At 32.1% G+C, this 20,678-nt stretch overlaps 1 long non-coding RNA gene across 2 annotated transcripts in view; it reads right to left on the bottom strand.

Moving 5' to 3' along the window:
• Positions 1–5,866, bottom strand: part of LOC106117611 (uncharacterized) — an 89,832-nt gene extending 83,966 nt beyond the window's left edge. For both annotated transcript variants that reach the window (XR_001227885.1, XR_001227884.1), the window contains exons 1-2: positions 5,707–5,866; positions 5,538–5,614 (exon numbers count right to left, since the gene is read on the bottom strand). This is a non-coding gene — a long non-coding RNA (uncharacterized LOC106117611). The remainder of the gene's footprint in view (positions 1–5,537; positions 5,615–5,706) is intronic.
• Between the last annotated feature and the right edge of the window lie 14,812 nt (positions 5,867–20,678).

The raw sequence follows: 20,678 nt of genomic DNA, 5'->3' as shown, positions 1-20,678 counted from the left end.
ATAAATTACGCCTTTTTCCTTAAGTAGGTGCAAATGCTTCTTATGAGTGTTTTTTCTATCGCAAATTTTTGAAAATATTATTTAATTTTAAGTACGATAGTAATATATGTGTTTTTAATTTCATGTTGTCCAAAGAGTTGAGTTTCTTTTTTTTACATTTTAACAATAGATTAATGTGTTATTTAGATGAATCGCTATTATAGGCGTAGATGTAGTTATTGACGTATGTCTGGAAGTACACACAGGCTAATAAAGTTTTTTGTAACTCAACGGACGGAGACGCGGTCGACAGCTACTACTATAAAGTAAAGTAAGAACTGTTCGCATGCATCAAAAGAGTTTATTTCTCTTTGTCGATATTTTCTATTCACATTGTCCTTTGTGGGAGGAATACATTATCGACAAGCTCGTTCTACATCTATATCGGAAACTAACTCAACTTTAATAAAAAGTGACTGAGCGAATTTACGGTGTGGATTACGGAGTCGCATTTGGTCGTGTCCGTAGAAATTAGCGTTGCGGCTTAACATCGCCCGTGTGGCATCTCTCTAAAAAGTATCAAAAGCTAGTTGTAACAATCTTACTAATATTGTAAACGCGAAAGTTTAGCTGGATTGATCAATGGATGTTAGAAGATTATTTAGCATACATGTAGAACATATTCTTAAAGACTACATAGGCTACTAATTAGTTTTTTTTATTCCGCGGGAAGGTATCGGGTTACGAGGATTGACAGCTACTATCTCATAAATTCGACTTTTGACAACGTAGGTGGGTTATCAAAAATCTATGACATATACTAAAAATCAACAGGTTCCCATCTTCTCATAAATAGCAAACTGTTAATACGTGAACTTACATTGCGAAAAACTAGAATTAAACATCATAATTCTATTTAAAGTTTAATCGTCTACTAATCTACGCCCAACAGACGAAAAAAAAAGGTTTAAAAGAAAAAAGATCAAGGCAAATCAGCAAAATCGTAACGATAAACAGAACAAAAGCGTCTTGGAAGATGTTTATCGTTAAAATATTCTTTCCACAAAGTACTGCCTGTGGCGAAGAATACTCATAAAATAGAAACAAAGAATACGCTTTTTATTTTTTGTTCATTTATAACTGTTTACTGTTTACTGTTTTATGTCGCATTTAAATTGTTTCAAATAAAACACATTTTAATATTAAGTTATAATTAGTAAATAGCATAGACATTTATTTTGTTTTCTGTCGCTACTTCGTCCGCGCCATATTGAAAAAAAAAACACTTAATTAGTAGCCTATGTGTTTTTCCAGATTATGTTATACATCTATGCCAAAATTCAGCAAGATTCAAACAGCCCTTCTGGATATACTTTCTAACAAACTATCCATCCATCAAAACATTCTCATTTATAATATTAGAAAGAAGTTTCATTGTGATAGAAAACGCTAGAAACTCTCGTAATTTGTGCGTTTTACTTCTTTTTCAGCTTCATTTTTTTAATCTTAACACAAAACCATTTACTATTATTAGAATGCTCAACATATGTATTTAATTTCATTTGAAAGTATTATTATCGTCAAATCAGTTAGTAACGGTGATTCCTTTTCCAAATTATAGTAAATCGTCGACCCGTAAAATGAGCTTTGACGGAGATCAAACGACGATCGTAGTTAATTAAGACGCCTCACAACATTTCCGCTGTGCCGTCTACACATTAAGACCCCTTTTAAGCACAAGCCTTAGCATTATATTTATTTAAATGTAACTATGTACTAAGAGTTATCTTTTATTCGAACGATGTAATCCATGACATTAATCAGTACGAATGGCTGCGTACAGAATAGATTCTCTGTCTTCAAATCGACTATAATAAGATATTTTTATAGTCGATTTGAAGACAGAAAAATCATGGAAATTTAGGTACTAAAAAGTCTAAAGAAAATTATTCTTGAAAGCGGAAAGAAAATTAAAAAATGGAGTAACAACTGAAACCTACAATAATGAGGAAAAAAATAAAACTGTGAATTTATAAGAAAGTTTGATTGTTGTTTTTTGACCTTGTACTGTCCATGTAAGTTAGGATATCTCTTTGTTTTTCGAAAGAGGTCAATAATCAATATAAATGGATCTCTCTGTGCCTCTTTTCTCGATTGGTTATCTACGTGACTGAAGTAAGGACTAACATATTTTCGCATTTTTCTTAAACTTTCTATCACTGCTTGAAATAAAATTGTTTATAAAAGCACTTCTTTTTTTTGAAGAAAAACTTATTTAAACATTTGATTGGAAATATCTTCCTCTATAAAGCAAAGAAACTTAAGCAAAAGTACATGAAACTTATACGATCTAAATTGGAACGCGAACAGAAATGAAACTTTGTGAAAAGTATTTTAAACCGCATCTCATACAACTCGAAGTTGTTGAAAAGAAACTTGTGGTTTTCATAGCAATTGGAAAAATAACTAAAACTAATAAATAAACACTGAAAAAATTTTACTGCTTTTTTATCAAAAAGAATATTAAATTGTAAAATGATTACACCATGGTTAGTAGCGCTGATAAGATTTTTGAATTTCTACTAAAACCTGCTTTGAAGAACACTTTATTTACAATTTTGCTACACATTTTGTGCTATATTAAAAACAAAAGATTAAAACAAAGTGACAAGCACGAATATTTGCGACACGAGCTTTTGGAAAGTTTTCGAAAAAAAAAATTAATTTATATGAAATTTCGTGCTGTACCTCACGCCCGGTACTGCACAAATTTAATACAAATGTCGATGACATTACGAATACGTTCTTACAAATTTTCGTGATGGGCCTTGAAAGCCAAACACACAGTACATTTGTAAAACATATTACGTCAACCGCAGAACTTGTAAACATAGCATCTAACATTTTATAACTATTTTAAACCTATCCACGTCTGGCCATATATCAAGACTGTTTCACGCGGTCGGTTCAATTACATGAATTTACTGCACCCTAGTGTGGTCCATCTGATAGCTGATGTCGGAATAGCTTAATAAATTGTCTTCTTTGCTAGAAAATATTTGTTGCGAAATATAAAATGTTATACTAAATTGTAACGCCAATAATTTCAAAGTGCATTTTACATTTCTTAGCCTCAGTATAATATCAAAAATATATAGTTAAAAAAGAAGACATTGAACAGGAAATATATTTAATTTTTAACCTTATTCTTTTCTAAAAATAATAAATTACGATTTAAAGTTAGAATTAATAATTTGACTATCAAAATCATCAAATATGTTAACTTACTGCCTCAAGGCAGTTAAAAGTTAATTAGTAGTCTATGTCTTTTTCTAGGCTATGTTCTATATCTTTACCAAATTTCAGCGAGATCCATGCAACCGTACTGAAGATACCTTTAAAACAAACATCTATTCATCCATCTATCTAAACTTTGCATTTATAATATTAGTAAGGATACTAGGATACTAGTGTGAATAGTAGTCAGACTTCTATTTCGGGTTTAATGTTACTGATAAAAAAGATTAGTTAGGTAACAGGAAGTAATGTGCAGTCACCAATCGAGTGAAAGCTATAATACCTCTGGAAGAAATCTCAGGAAAGCTTTTATCTTTTAACTCAATTGATTTATAACTGACAAAGGGTCTGGTGACCGCGCTGTCAGTAAATCACGCGGCCACTTTCATCAACGATAAAGAGAAGGACTTCTTTAACAATTTAGTTTTATTATTAAATAAAATGTGATGAAAAGAAAGAATATAATATAATGCTGTATTCACTGAAAATAATATTTTAAGTTTTTATTTTATTTTGGTAGTAAAAATCTGTATTTAAAACAGTAAAAGTATGAAGTAAAAAAAGGATTAAAGTAAAATAAATAAAATGCCATAACTGAATATCTATCAGATAATGGTCGCAGATAATAAAAAAGAGCTGACTGACAGAAACAAGAACGAAACATAGTAGTTGAAAATCGAAACGACGATAATAAAGATAAAGAGAATATTTCAAACAACAAACATTTAACCGCCAGCAATCTATTTTTCAGTTTTTTGGCTAGGCTTTATCATACTAGTACTACAAAAGTCATATTTTACACACCTGGCATGGTCTAAAAATAAATAAGTCATGAAAATCTGTACTGTTACACAGTTGTAGCGTTGCCAGGCGTCCGGACAAAGCCGGACATAGGTAGGCTTTTTGATGGCGTATCCGGCCAAAATAAGCGGTGTCCTGGTTATACGGCATTCATTAGACTTTTTACATTACGCAAACGAGGGTGATTTTACATACAATTATTTTATCGCAGCTATACCTATACCGAGACAAAATCCTCAATAATGTAGGGCGTCCAGCCTTTCTACCCAAATGTTCAGCCAAACTGGCTGATCTGACCGGATATTAGGTTTGCGACCTGGCAACCCTACTTAGTTGTATGCAGACAAGAATTCTATATGCATTAGGAACAAGAATAAAATTGTTACCTTGTCTATTTAAATATACTTAAAGGCACTTCTTTCGTTAAATTTTAAATAGCAATTATTCATAAAGGTAAAGTTTATAGAAATTTTGTAATTTGAATTTATGCGTGAATTTTTCCCACCTAACGGATTTTTTTGACAGTTAAACTTGTGTATTTATATTTAGAAACTTAATTATGATAAGCTCTTAGTCAAATTCGCAACTTAAAAACACGAAAGAAGGATATCAATAATGTTGGTAAAACAAAACAACTAAAGAAGCCAAAAGATATTATTTAAAGGAGTAAAGCTTTTCTAAACAATGCCAGAGGTCTTCGTTAATAGAACTATATGGCTCCTATCATAACGAAAATTTAAAAGTAGTTTTTATTCTTTATGCCGTTTCAAACATATAAAGAATCGTTTATAAAAAAGTTATTTAAAAATTAATCAAAAATAAAGTAACACATTCACACAAAGGTCTGCAAGTAAAGGGGGAAACAAGAAAATATGTTGTCATGACAGAAACTTTCGTTTGAAAGGATGAAATACTGTGTCTCCATTTATTTTGCGCTACATTCTGGCAAACATTTCCCTTTGTTTTAAACGGAATAACAGAAATATCAAACGTACTTTGTCATTAAAACACGTTTAACAAAAAATCTCTTTGGAATACGTTTATTTAGAGAGTAAATTTTTCTGGAATTGATAACGTTTTTTAAAAACAAGATGTTCCAAAATTTTTATCATCTTATTCATCTCACATCTCAATTAAAATTATCAATATATAAATATATATGTGTGTGAAGTCAATCAACCCGCACTTGGCTAGCGTGGTTGACTATGGCCTAGTCACCCTTAACTTAGGGAAGGCTCCGAGCCCCTCGGTGGGGACACATAGTGAGCTGATGATGACACACTAATTACGAATTTCACATAAGAAAATAAACGATAAATAAAATTGGTGGAAAAACAATTAAATGCCTATAAATATTTAAATTAAAAGTATCTTAAAATTCAGTTTGATATAAACATTATTTTTGTATGCTAAAGTTGTGGTCAAAGTTTGGTTTTTTATAGAAAATACATTGTACATACATAAGTTTGGCCCGACTTCGTGACGTCCGTGCCAAGTCCATGTTTCATTGAGCTCTGCTATTGGCTCCAACGGGTCTCTAAAAATAAATTTTGCAATCTTATACATCGTATATATGTTATTGAACAACTTTGACAACTCAAAAAATATATAACCTATAAAATTACTTACGCATCATTAACAATTTTTTGCTATTGTCCAATTGCAGGTACACTTCTAATTAACTAAATACAAAACTTATTATTTAAAAGTCATTAAAATATAATACTATTTTTACAACACTCCCTCTTAGTTCACATTGATTATTAAAAATTCTGAATTAGCTACTAGCAATCACATTCAAAGTTTTCTCTTTACTACCGTCTCTTGTTTTTTATCTACATAATATCTTTTATTATATGGCGTTGCGTGTCAACGGCCAGTTCGACTTCTTAAGCAACATGTATACTCTTTGGTACCTACTACCAAAGAGTATGCATATAAATACTTAAATTGCGGTGTAAGACATGAATATATGTCATAATAATAAAGTTTGCAATGTTTTAACTTTTACTTTAATCCTTTCATAGAACAGATACTGCGTACGGGTTCGGTACAGGCGCGTCGAAAATAGCCATATAATAGGAAAAAAGTTAGTTCTTCAGATGTTTGGTTGGACATTGAGTAATGACGGCACATTCGTGACGACAGGCGCATATTGTGTTGAAGGAACTCAAAAACTGTTGAGTCCTTTTATTAACTCGCAAATAAAACCAACAATGGAAACATTGTATTTCCTACAAATTCACTAATAAGGTTAAATAAATGTTTATTGAAGCAAAAACTATTTAATCCAATAGATTAGAATAACTGAATGATAAACGATTTGTAGACATAAGGTTATATAAGACAAATAAAATTGTCCGATATCATTTCAGTGAACAAATGTTACAGTTTATTAAATTATGAATAAAAATATCGAAATATTGATGCCATTGTGTATAAGGCAATTTAAACTTTATAGCCACTACTTTAGAGTCGACTTTTAAATACCTAAGCTTAATCAGTCCACCGGGAAGGTATTGGCAGCATTGACACAATTATGAATGAATGAAATAAATAAATTTAAAACCTTATACATCTTTATTATCAAATTTTAAACAATCAACTTTTTATAAGTCCTTAACAAAGAAATTATCTAAATAATTAGACGAAGTGCAGTAAAATTTTAACAATCGTCTACTCCGTTCGTTTCTTTGTTCGATAGTAACATGCCTCAGCGAAATTGTTCAGCAACGCAAGCTTCTTTGTTCTGGTCAGTCATTCTATTTGTCACAGTCATTCTATTAATGTCAAAAAACACGTATCATTGTCCTTTTTGGAATCAAAATTAATCGTTAAAATAATCGTAATTACCAGAATCGTTCGATATTAAAACATCCTATGTTACTCATCGAGATTGGAGCTATCTAATGATGAAAGAAATTTTTATATCGGTTCAGTAGTTTTTGAGTTTATCCGTAACTAACAGTAAAATATTTTTTTTTTCATTTTTGGTAGTTGAGCTAATGAAACTACTTAATTTTAGTCATTATTAGTTAGAATCCTTTGGCGCGAATGACGTTCTTTCGTTACCAAGTCCAGTGTCAGAATGATTAGTGAGGGGACATAAACGTCGATATTTTAGTAAGGTTTGTGTTCTGCCAGTACACCGGCACAGTGTCGGATTTTCTTCCTAACATTAAATACGTATCGAAAATAATATTCAATAAGCAGGTAGTAAAAATACAGTAGCAATTGGTTTAGAAAACCTTACAGTAAAGTTTTTATAATAGCAAAAGTTTCGTACTCTCGTGTAACCCTTTAGTTCACTTTTTCACGCAGTTAGTGTTAAATCAGGCGTACATTTCTCCCATTTGTCTGCTATTGCGAAGAAAGTATAAATGGTGCTTGACGAAAGGCAATAAATTACTTTATCGCTAATGGATGCCTGGATTTACGGATCGCTTAGCACTCGCACCCATGCACGTATAGTCACTTTATTATCTTCGGCTTTGACTACACTTCCTATTTATCCAAACTAGATTTTATAACCGTGCGTTTTCGCTACTGCAATGTTTATACTTAAAGATGCCACACCATACATTGTCTGAGTAAAAAAAGGGTATTGACAGACAGACAGATGGACAACAAAGTGATCCATCCTATAAGGGATCCGTTTTATTTTGAGGTACGGAACTCTAATAAATAATATTTTGTTATAAAACTATCATAATAATGCATACCTACTCTTTTTGTTTATATTATCTGGTAATTAGCTTTAACGCAATAATTACTTTCATAGTCAATTCGAGCTAATAATCAGCAAAAATGTGTGTTTATATTAAGTTGTATAATTACTAAATTAAACCCGAATCTCTCTAAAGCTAATTTTATTACTTTTAATATTTATTGTCATCATCATCATTGTCAGCTTTCCTCCCTTGTCACTTGCCCCTTCTCCTATAAAATAACGTAGTCCTTCCATCGATTGCCACAATGTTCACCCAGTGTATTCAGTGCAATCCACTCCATACTTATTGTAATATAATTTAATTTTATTTATCTACATGTTTGATGAAGCTAACCATGAATAATGTGGCAAAACCTTAATAAAATGTATTAGGAAGAACGTATTTTAACCAGAAGATTAACATTCAAATAGAAAAGGATATGAAAGTATCCGTAGTTCAAGTGATCCATTAGAGACACCTTAATTTATTGCCTTTCGTCAAGCTCCATTACAACATTCTTCACTCTACTAGGAAATGGATGAACTGAAAGCTAAAACCAAAAAAGTCAGGAAAAAGTAATGTAATTCATTTTTAAACGGCTTCAAAAAGGAGGAAATTCTCTATTCGTCTGTATGTTTTTTTTTTACTTGATCGTTATTTACACGAGTCAAAAGTAAGCTTAAGTAGACGGTGCCATTTTCCCGTTATAGTTGTCTGCTTCAGTGTAGTCGGCACCGACAACTCCAAAGAGTCTACCGTAAGCCGATTGCGTTGCAGAGGTTGTTCCCTGTTGGATATTTACCCATTGGTCATAAATGTAGGGTTTTAGAAGTCGACTTTGAATTCGGATTTGTCACAATCGCGCCAACGGGAAACACTCATTCCAAAATCTTACATTTATGGATAACTACAATCTCGTATGAAAAATGCAGATCGCTCTATTCCAACCGCTTAGAGTTATAGAAATCGCCTGAATATTGCAGACAGGTTCTTCTTCTTCTTCGTATTCTTCATTACTGAAGGTCGCGCTTGTCTTGATACGCTTGAACGGTTGTATCTACCAGCTGCCACCACGCCGTCATGTCCCTCTATCTTTCCGACCACAACCAATTTACAGACAGGTTATGACCGTGTATATTATTCGGGTATCTCACGAACGTAAACATATGTATTTATTTCAATTTCGATCAGCCGATTTTGAGATTATCTATTTTGAACGTTCAAAAACTTCATGTTTTCAGAATATATTGTTATTTTGTCAAAATAAAAATAGAACGCGGTGTATCAAAATATGAAAATCTTACTAATATTATGAATGCGAAAGAGCGGCTGAACGGATTTTGATGAAATTTGGTATACATATAGAATACCGTTTGGAAGAATGCATAAGCTATTTTTTTAATTTCGCGCGAACGGAGTCTCGAACCACCACTAGTTACAAATAAAACTATAAAAATGTTATAATATAAAATCTTTTTAGCAAAGTTCCAGCTCCAAGAGCCGTAGAACAAAATTGAAATATTGCTTCTTGTCTGAAAGAGTATGAACTATCGGTTGGCTCGAAATTGCGCAGCAAAACTAAACTCATATTAGATAATATAAACACTTGTAGAACTTGTACTATCATTTATTTTAAACCTTTTGCATCTTAAAAAATCGTCTTTAGTATTTTAAGCCATGGAATATGTGTATTAGAAGAAAATGTAAGAATGGAATTTTAACGATTCATTTTGGATTCCATAGCTTATTACTTATAGCCGTCATTGGTCGAAATTCGACTATTTTCTATTTATTATAATTAAAATTTTTCCTGCTTCCGCTTTTTCGTTAAAAGGTGAACAAACTTGTTACTTCACTATCTTACTAATATTATAAATGTGAAGGTCTTGATGAATGGATGGATGTTTGTTAGAAGGTATTTCGCCGTATTTCGGTGTAACGCCTGCATAGATATTTGTGCTATTTTGCATAGATTTAGAACATAGCTTGGAACAAAACGTAGGCTACTTTTTGTAGTATTTTATGAGTAAATTTATAATAACCAAACACAAAATATATATCGACTGTTGTCTAAAATAACCCCGGCAGTGTACAATCACTGTTTGTACAACGGTATAAGCCTTAATTAAGTTTGTAAACTATTAATGAACTGCTTTGATATTACGCTTCGAGGAGATAATTTGTTGTTTGGCGTTAATTTTCTGAACCATGTACCCAATTATAGTAGTTTTTATAAAGGCAACTATATTACCGACTAATAGGAGTACATTTTTTGCTTTGTTTTATATTTGATCTATACGTAATATGCAGGTTTATACTTATGTTCCTTATAATTAAAATATTTAATATAAAAAAGAACTGAATTACAAATAAATCGTATCTATAGCATTCGTTGCGTTATATTTATTTCGTTCACGTACCGACACGTGTTACCGGTCCAAAGGCTTGACATCTACTGACGTCCCCTCTCTCAGGCATGTACTTATGGCGTGTACGCTCGAGACAAACAACACTATGTTTATGTATACACCATCAATATCCCAAATAAAATATAAAAGGTATTGTAGTATGGCTCACAATCTTAAACAAAATACAACACACTTTAGGACTGCAGTAAAGTGAAAATTATTTTGTTCTTAAATTTATTTTACTCAATATGTAATATTGGATTCGCGTTATTTACATTTAGATCATGAAACAATAAGCATCAAAACAGACCTTTTTGATATCGGAACTATTTAAAATGCGAATGTTTAGATAAATGGATGTTTGTTAGAATGTATTTACAGAACTACTTAACGGATCTCTGTGTAATTTGGCATACATATAAACCATATTCTAGGAGACATAAGCTACTAATTATGTTCTTTTTTAATTCAGCGCGGACGAAGTTGCGGACGATAGCTAGTTCTCATATAAAACCCATATCAGTAACATTGCAAACAGAGAACAAGATTCGATCGAAGCGGATGCTTACGTTTTATCAATATCGCTTACGATGCTAAACCGAAAAGGTCACCATGCCGTGTAAACTACATAATAACAATACGCCCAACGACTTGTAAACGTTCAAATTGCAAATTCTGCAAATCCCCAAGGCTCTGCTACATACGTATGTTATTTGTGATCTTTTTATTGACTATATACGTGAATATTGTTTATTTAAAGTATTTGTCTGTCAGTTTGCTTTGTTTTGATGTTTACGAGTATAAGCGAAATTGGTACAGTGAGCCTTTTTTGTATCGGGGGAAATCTTCATAAGATACTCTGCCTTTTGGGGGAGAACCTAGAGTTATGTGAGATTCTTACTCACTAAAACTCCCTTGGTGGCCAATCTTAATCGCATTCTTATCATCATCGTCAAGGTCAAAATTATTATGACATTTTTGGTGTATTTTATACTTATATAGGGGCGCTGCACAAATTTATTTCTTTCGTTTATTCTGTTGATACGACACCGTCGATTTTCAATATAACCTAAAATAATACAGTGCAATAATGCAGTTTAGAATGATAGGTTCGAATCCCTGTCATAGGAATTAATCATTTACGAGTTTATTACGATCGTTAATGTTATTAGAACGATTTTTTTTAATGTACGTGCAATTAAGACCATTGTTTTGTTTCTAAAAAAGATATTTATAATTTACACGAGTTAAAAAAAGTTTATTGTATAAAAATTCTATACAAGTTAGTTACAGAACAATACAAAATTTAATATTGGTCAATATGAAATGTAATCAAAAAGAATTCCCCGTTGTGCCGCTCCACATTTCTATCGGCACAGACCAAACATTATGATTATATTTTTTTTATTTACTAGATTTATTTGATTGCTTTTTTCACTTGTGCTTTTATTAGTTTTGTGTTGTTGGTAATAGATTGCAATTACAAATCAATACACAATCATTTCATCATCAGCTCACTATACGTTCCCACCGAGGGTCTCGGAGCCTACCCTAAGTTAAGGGTGATTAGGCCATAGTCAACCACGCTGACCAAGTGCAGGTTGGTTGACTTCACACATATCTTTGAATTTCTTCCCAGATATGTGCAGGTTGCATCACGATGTTTTCCTTTACCGTAAGAACGTCGGATAAATGTACATATGTAAATCGGAAATCGAAAAACACATTGGTACATGGCGGGATTCGAACCCAAGACCTGCAGATTGCAAGTCAAGTGCTTGATCCCTGAACCACCGACGCTCGCTCGCTCGAATACACAAACATGACGTCATAAGTTATATAAATGTAGTACCTCTGTTAACAATATAACAGCAAATCTGTTTAAATTTATATTCCTATAAGTTTAGAAACTACCGTATTAAAACATATACTTATCTCATTCGTTTCAAAGAAGACTGAAAGTGATAACAATATTGTTGTTATAATATTTGATAGACAAATTCAAAACATCCGAATACTTCTAGATGTATTTCTTTTCTGCTTCTTCGTTTCTACATGGATACAAATCTTGAAAAGAGTTAGGAGTACAGCGAGTGAGCATCTGATTGTTCCCCTGATTACAATAGCACAATGAAACAAAGGAAGGATGGAACAACGAAGCCGGCAGCCGACTTCCATACTGAAAGTATTCGCGCTCGAAATGTGACTACGTTGTGCTGCAACGTGACATACTCGTAAATTGACGCTATACTGATTTTGTAGACGTCTATATTTTGTGTCGTGTATATTTGTTTCAATTTGAAATTGCTTAGACTACTTGAAGCAGTGGCGGAGTTCCGTAGCAGAGTTCCATGCCACGAGTGAAGTTCATATTTCATCAAAGGATCGACAATCGCTTATAAGATTTTTGAAGTGTGAGATTTTATTCAGTATCTATTATTACTAAGAGTGTCATCGAACTCAGAATCATTATTTCCAATTGTAGTTTTCATTGACACGTTGCTTTGAATTAAGTACAACAATGGATATAGATTTAGTTAATGGACTTGTTTGCAAAAATTATGATTAACTATCTGTCGGCCGCGACTCCACACGCGCGGAACTAAAAGAAACTTAATTAGTAGCCTATATGTTCTTTCAGATTTTGTTCTACATCTTTGTCAAATTTCAGCAAAATCCGTACAGCCGTTCTGGAGATACCTTCAAATAAACATCCATCCATCCAAACATTCGCATTTATAATATTAGTAAGGTACAATAACTTTTTAAACAGAACAAAATATATTTGTCGTAGCCATAAGACATGATCGCCATTAAATTTAAATAAAGCAAGATAAACCTAACTTTTACGCGAACGAAATTGAGTTGTGAAGTGTGTGTCTGAAGTTGAAGTTTGATGGATATTGCGTCCCGAATTTAAGGATTGAGTATTTGGCAAGAAGGAAAATAAACTTTGCACATATTCAAGCGATACGATACAACTTACAGGTCAATGAACTCGATCTGTCATCAGAAGAATTTTCAACAAAGTTTACTTAGATATTTTAATTTATGACGTCACTTTTATCACTTTTCTATGATTACAAACATATTTCGTGCTCATAAAATAGGTTCTGTAGAATTGTTCAGATTTTTAATTCAGTCTGCAATCTAGTTTCAAATAATGTTTGACATGTCAGCTTCGAATAGCGAAAAAACAGATAATGGAAAAATCAGCTTGATTAAAAAACATTTCAATTGAAATTGTACAATGCAGATAGACTGAAATTCTCTTTTTTAAATCATATAACGCTATCGAATTCGTCAAATAGAAAAACGTTGCTTTTTTAAATGCAATTTTGTGTAAATGTACATTTCTGCTGGCAGAAAACATGTATATAAATTATCCCTTTTCATTGTATCAAAAAACATTCATTGGGTAAACAATATCTATGGTAATAAATACATATATGATATAACGTTATTATTGTTTAATATTATTTTGCAATTTCTTTTTATTTTATTCGATCAGCAATCCAATATTAATTTCAATTCAACAGAATAGAGTAGATAGAAATTTTTATATTTAGAATCAGGCGATATAAAATTCAATGAAACCTTATTCCCTATTGTACAGTTTCGCTCCAATCTGGTGAACGTTTTTCACTCTAACTTTATTATGAAATTAAATCATCTTTTTTCAACAAATTAAAGTAACTATACAGATACATTTACAAAAACGTTTTTTTTTAATATTTATTGTTATTTTACCAATGAAAAAACTAGTTAAACGATTTCCAGATCATGATTATTTTCAAACACGAACAAAATCAATTTTATAAGCTAGTTCAATAAATTTTTCTATATATTGAAATTATTTTGGATCGTATAGAAAATTTAAAACATAGAAATCCAAAAGTTTCCAACAAATTGTGCTCCATTCATTCTTAAGTGTTTTCCGAAGAAATTGATTTGGTCAATGTTAGTTGAATACAAAGTTTCGATGAATTTATATTGAAGTTTAATAAATTTCATCTCGATTTATTATACCAAATAAATACAGATCTTAGTTAAATGTATGTTTATACTAAAGAAAAGTGCATCAAATAAAAAAATCAACACATAAAATTAAAAAAAAGGATAAAAATCGAGTGTACGGATCGCACAAACATGATTTGACACTGTTCCAAAACGTATTTGCCTTTTGAAGTTTGAAAAGCTTAAACTGGTTAACAATTATTCGGCACTGCAGAAAGTCGCTTTTAATTTGAATCCGCTCTGCAATTTGTAATAATTTCGTCGTTAGGCCTTTGGACATTTTATTCGTTGGATAATTCAAAAAGACTTGCAATTTGTTATTGTAAAACGCCAGAAAGTTAATTAAAAACCTTCTAAATTGTGATAAAAAGTAAAACTAAATTATAATAGCTCACTAGCGCCTCTCTGCCAATGTCAAAAAAGTGTTACAACCTCTTTATACGCCGTAGCTGTCACGTCAAGTTTTTATATTGTTACTAGCTGTTGCCCGCGACTTCGTCCACACATAACTTAAAAAGAAACTTAATTAGCAGCCAATGTATTCGTCCAGATTATGTTCTACATCTGTGCCAAATTTCAGTGACACCCTTAGAGCCATTCTCGGGGTACCTTCAAACAAACATCCATTCATCCAAACAGTCGAATTTATATTACTAAGTAAGATATCCTATGTCTTCTGACAGAACTTACCGCGAGAGCAGCGCTTCTCTTACTGGCTTCTGCTACTGGTAATTTTATTTTATAGCCATAGTATATTGTAAAAACTGAGGAAGTACATTGTAACAGTAACCATATAATAAGATTACTCTATTAAGAAAACACTTTCATATTTCTGTGTATTTTCATTTTTTGTTTAAGCATATTAATATCAAGAGTTTCAGTAATGACTGTCTTATAGTTTAGTTAAAATTTAATCAACACTAAACCTACATTAGCTTGGGAGATACCCGGGGCTTATGAGAACGGAATTGCGTTCTCAGTTGTACCTCCTAAGTTATTCTGATGGGTATTATGAAACAACTTTGTATAGGATACTCGTAAGTAAAAAATCTTCATAAATATTAATGTAAAATCTATGGCCAGTAACTCGAAATAATTTAAATAGCTTAATAAAAATTATACGTGAAGAAAACTACTCTGTCATTGTTTCCGTAAGCACGCGTAGTCCACGCGTTTACAACGAGTGAACGGATTTGCCTCAAAAATCGATTTACCGTTGGTTTCTTAGACCGTAATCTCTGTATTAAACACATCGTCATCCCCGTCATTATATATGACAAAACAGAGGCAACGATATAGATATTTTAGTCTCGGAAACGGACGGCTCATCGCAAAAACAATTATAAAACTGTTTGGCCCGTCATTGTTGTGTATTTTATTATTTTCTTCTGTTATAATTGTTTCTACTGTTATAAGTTTCTAATGCGTCTTTGTAAAAGTAAATTACTAAAATCTCTGAATATTTTAATGTTAAACAAGTATGTTGATACAATGTAAAGCAAAATATGTCGCGTGTTATAAATGATTTTAATCCTCGTTCCGTATGTGGCACATTCCCCGAGCTTCATTAATTTAACCATTAGTCTTAAAACGTGCTTACTTACGACATGCGTGTACTTTAGTATGAATTTAAGAGAAAATTTCTAAATGACTACTATAACACCTGCTTTAATAATTGTGTATTTAATTAAATAATTGATAACACAATTACATTATATACTTCACTAGCTGTTGCCCGCGACTCCGTCGGCGCGCTATTTTAAAAAAAAAATCAGTAGCCTACGTGTTCTTGCAGACTTTCTTCAATATCTATGCCAAATTTTAGCGAGATATAGCAGTCGTTCTGGATATACTTTCTAACTAGATCCATCCATCCAAATATTCGCATTTATAATATCAGTAAGTTGTCTAGCTTTTATCCGCGACTTCATCTAAGGAGAATTAAAAAAAAGGATAAAATATCTCATGTGTTATTACGGACTATGTTCTATATTTGTGACAAATTTTAATAAGATTTTTTAATTTGTTGCGGAGTAATCGAGTAAATATTTAAATAAAAAACATATCCATCGGAAATCGTACACATTTCCTGAATAGTTAGCCTATGTTCCAGACTATGTTTTATTATACCAAACATTGAGATCCATGCAGCCGTTCTAGAAATTGATAGGCGCCATTTATAAAATGCCTTTGCATTTGATTGAAATGAAATATAGATATTATGACCGAAGTTTTAAGGTCTAAAGTCGTATGATTAATTCTTCATTAGATGTTGAACTTACCAAGGGCTTCATTAATTCAGTCATTAGTCTGAAACTATATCTTACAAAGGTAATATATCTTTGGTATATAACGCGAGGATTTTAAGTGAGTCTCTTCGCATGTCATAGAAATATTTGTGTACCCTTGACATAAATTAAAGGGCAACGAGATATATTTTCATTGAAAATAAACACTAAAAAATTGTAAAGGTAAATTGTCTTGTTGTTCAAAATGTATGTGTTTTTCTGCTTTAGGGAAATTAAATCCAAGGTTATTTCGTATTACTTAGTGACCTGTTATGAACTCTGAGTACGGCAGTGGAAGTCGTCTAATATCTATTTAATCTTTAGTGAGAAATTCACACTAGTATGTTGTAGTATTAAGCATATTCGATGTTGTTTACATAAATTTTTAGATATTTCTATTATTTTATGAAAATACTAATGCTTTAACTGTTTAAAGGATTTTTTTATATCAAAAGGTGGCAAACGAGCGAGAGGCCACCTGAAATCGCTGAAATAGCGAAGTGACCGTTGCTCATAGACATATGCAATTGCATATGCGTTGCCTCCCTTTAATTGAAGGAGGAGAGGATGCACAGAAAGAAAATATTTTCCTTCCCATGCATCCTCTCAACCGGAAAGTAAACTTCCACTTCCCATCCTTTTAATATATGTTCCGGGGATAGTCTTTATGGCAAACATTTTGATGTAAAAAATTCTCGGTGTCTTTATATAAACTTATGTGTTAATTGGTATCCATGTTATCGAAGTCTCCCAGCGACCATTTCAATTTGCCCGTGTTCGATTCTCAATTTACATATATTACAATGCAAAACGTGAACCGGCCAGCTGTGGGTCGTATTATTGCTATTGTTGCTACATTAAATATACATTTTATACAACGATTGGTTTACTTTACACACTTTTGTGACTTCAATTGTTTCCACCTAACATTCTAACGAATTTATGATTCACCGTGTATTTGGATATATTCAGATGTTTGTAAACATTTGACTATCACCATATTACGTAATGCAGCGTCGATGGCTCAAGGGTTACATACTTCACTTGTATGTTGTAGGTCAATTTTCAAATCACATATTTCATATTTTTAAAAGTAATATTGATTCAAAGATATTTTTGAAATAAAACAAGATGCACTGAGTTTGCGTGGTTGAATAAAATTGGAGTGTCTACGCTCTACGTTATATCGAAAAGGGATTTTTGAATGTTTGCCTATCTGTCCGCGAAATCCGGGTAATCACCGAAGCAGCTTCACCGATTTTGACGGGACTTTTACTAGAGCCTTCCAGTAAGTTCCGTCACGTGGCTGCCTAGCTTATGTGTGCGGGAGCAACTTTTTTAATTCCACGCTGACGAAGTAACAGGCATTCACTAGTTTCTAATATAACTGTACAATGTAACATATTGGACTGAGCAAAAGTGCATTTAAGCTAAATTGCATCTCAGACGGAGGTATTACGACGCCTTTGAATGAAGACGAAGTGCGCAATAAATAGACTCAACAATTTTCATCAAGTTTTCACTCCAAATGATAAAGTAAGAGTGGGACAATCTTACTAATATTATAAATGCAAATGTTTAGATAGATAGATGTTTGTTTGAAGGTATCTCTAGAACGACTGGACCTATCTCTGGATAGTACCTATGGACTGGAACATAGTCTGGAAGAACACATAGGCTTTCTTTTGTTTATCCCGCGCGGACGGAGTTACGGGCGACAGCTAGTATTAAAATATAATCTTTGCTTATACGTATATTAATAAATAGAAACTATTTGTAGACAAACAAATAAAATATATCTGTTTATTCTTCAATAATATAATTTGCAAACTAAAAAGGAAGAGGCATTATTCAACTATAGCAAATATTCACGAGTAATAATATCAGTCATGACACGATGGCCACTAAGGGAGGCACTTACTGTAGATTTCAGTAACTTAAGTACCTTCGAATGTTATTAATTTCTGTGTAAAAATAGTAAATATTCCATATTACAAAACCAGTTACAGGACACGCCGATTAAAATGGGGATGAAAATTCAATTTCGTTCAAGTACACGTTGATATTGCATCGAAAATTAAAAACCCGTCGGAAGATTAATTAAAATTTCCACTAAAAGTCACGAGAACGTGATGTTGCAGTCATAATCGAGTTTATAACACGTTTTACGCATGTAAAGTTAAAACTACAAACAATTTATATCAGATAATTAAAAAGACATAAAATTAAGCAACAATTTTGATATTCACAAATTAATTCGTCACAGTAAATAAATAATTTAGAAAATACTAGCTGTCACCTGCGTGGAATTAAAAAAAACATAACTAGTAATCTTTGTGTTCCAGACTATGTTCTACATCTATACCAAATAGCGAGAACCATGCAGCCGTTCTGGAGAAGGTATTTTAACATCTATGCATTCAAACATTCGCAATTTATAATATTAATAAGATGCAATGCTTTAACAAGTTTTCGACCTACTTGTATTGTGAGTTTAAAATTATATTTCACTGGATATCAAGGAAATGGTTTTAAATATAAATCCTCGTCTGAACATGTGTGAATATTTATTGCGGCTGACAATTTTCGCAAGCTTTATAGACATGTATAAAACCATCCCCTTTGATAATATTAACAAGCGTTCCGCATTTTAAATGTAGGCGAAGCGCTAAAACAAGGATTGCAATTACGTTTTCATTTGGGTCTGTGGTATTTTCAAAATATGCGGTCCCCCACAATTTGCTCGAAAACGTATGTTTAGAATTAATTTGTTTAATTGTAGCTTGCATGCAGCAGTTTTTTGTTCTTATAAAATGTATTGTCATGGTACCTATAGTTTTATGACTCGCTAGCTGTCGCCCGCGACTCTGCCCTATAAAGCTAAGTGAGCCTATGTGTTCTTCCAGACTATGTTCTAATATATGCCAAATTTCATCAAGATCTGTAAAGCCTTGCCGGAGATACCTACAAACGGACATCCAACCATCCATTCATCCATCCAGACATTCGCATTTATATTAGTAAGATTATCCCTAAAATCATGGAACAAGTTTCTGAGCAACAGAAGTTAGCACTGTACTTATGAAACTAGTATTTGAACCAAGATATATATGTATACGTTTAAAACAATATTAACGGTGCGGTTTGCTGATCATCCCACTGTGACTCGCGCACTTTTTATAGTACCGTAAGTTAATGCGTGACGTCATTAGGCCATCAGCAACGTTTCGGCATACAGATAATAATGTGTTTAGGCAAAAGTAAAGAAAATATAACTTAATACTGTATATATTAAAATACACATCATTTTAAAACATAACTCACGAGTCAAATAAAATTTATATTTCCGATTGATTTCATTTTATTATACAATGTTTTATGAGTCTACATTTTTAACGTTCTTCCATTCAAGTGATAAAACTTGGTTACCACTTTGTGTTGACAATTTGTAATCCATCAAAATATAAGGTTAATCACAATAATGACTAAGTCCCAGTTATGGGACAGTTAATTCCTTTCTTCGATAAACTTTATCTTCCATCCACTACATGACACACGATTAGCCATAAAATTAGCAGAATTACTATAGTTGCAACCACGACTAATACCTGATTTAGATTTACACAAACTTCCTGTGAACTGTGAACATTTTTCTTTGAAGTCTTCGATCTAAAATGTTTACTCATGGTTATGGTAAAATTTTCATTTTGAATATTGTATTTGTTTAATAAATTAGCCTTTATTTTTAATTTTCTTCATGTTGTTTTCATGTCATTTGTCAAATGTCATTGGTAAAGTTGTCACAGATAAAAGTCAATCATAGACTAAACACAACTTTTTTTTTTATTTTCGATAAAAAAAACCAGCCAGCGTTTAGTAAAAAAATGATGGGAAAATGTGAATGTTGACAGTAGTGTAAGTACGCTCTTATAGGGGTAGGTAGAGATTACCCATTTACGTATAGCATGATCAGGAACACGTCGCTTTCTCTCATCTATATCCCTTTTTATACACCTCCACACTTTCTGAACCTGAACCAAAACATTCAATAGTTTTGAATTTCGGTTCTATATAGTCACCAATGTTAATTATGATAGAAATAAAATTAAATTTCCAAAAAAATACACAGAATTTGCAATTTTTTTTATACAAATTATTTTCAAACGTTGGCTATTTTT

Source organism: Papilio xuthus, unplaced genomic scaffold (genome assembly GCF_000836235.2).
Source record: "Papilio xuthus unplaced genomic scaffold, Pxut_1.1 DF827679.1, whole genome shotgun sequence".
NCBI classification, from domain to species: Eukaryota; Metazoa; Arthropoda; class Insecta; order Lepidoptera; family Papilionidae; genus Papilio; species Papilio xuthus.
This window is presented reverse-complemented; position numbering and strand designations above follow the sequence as displayed.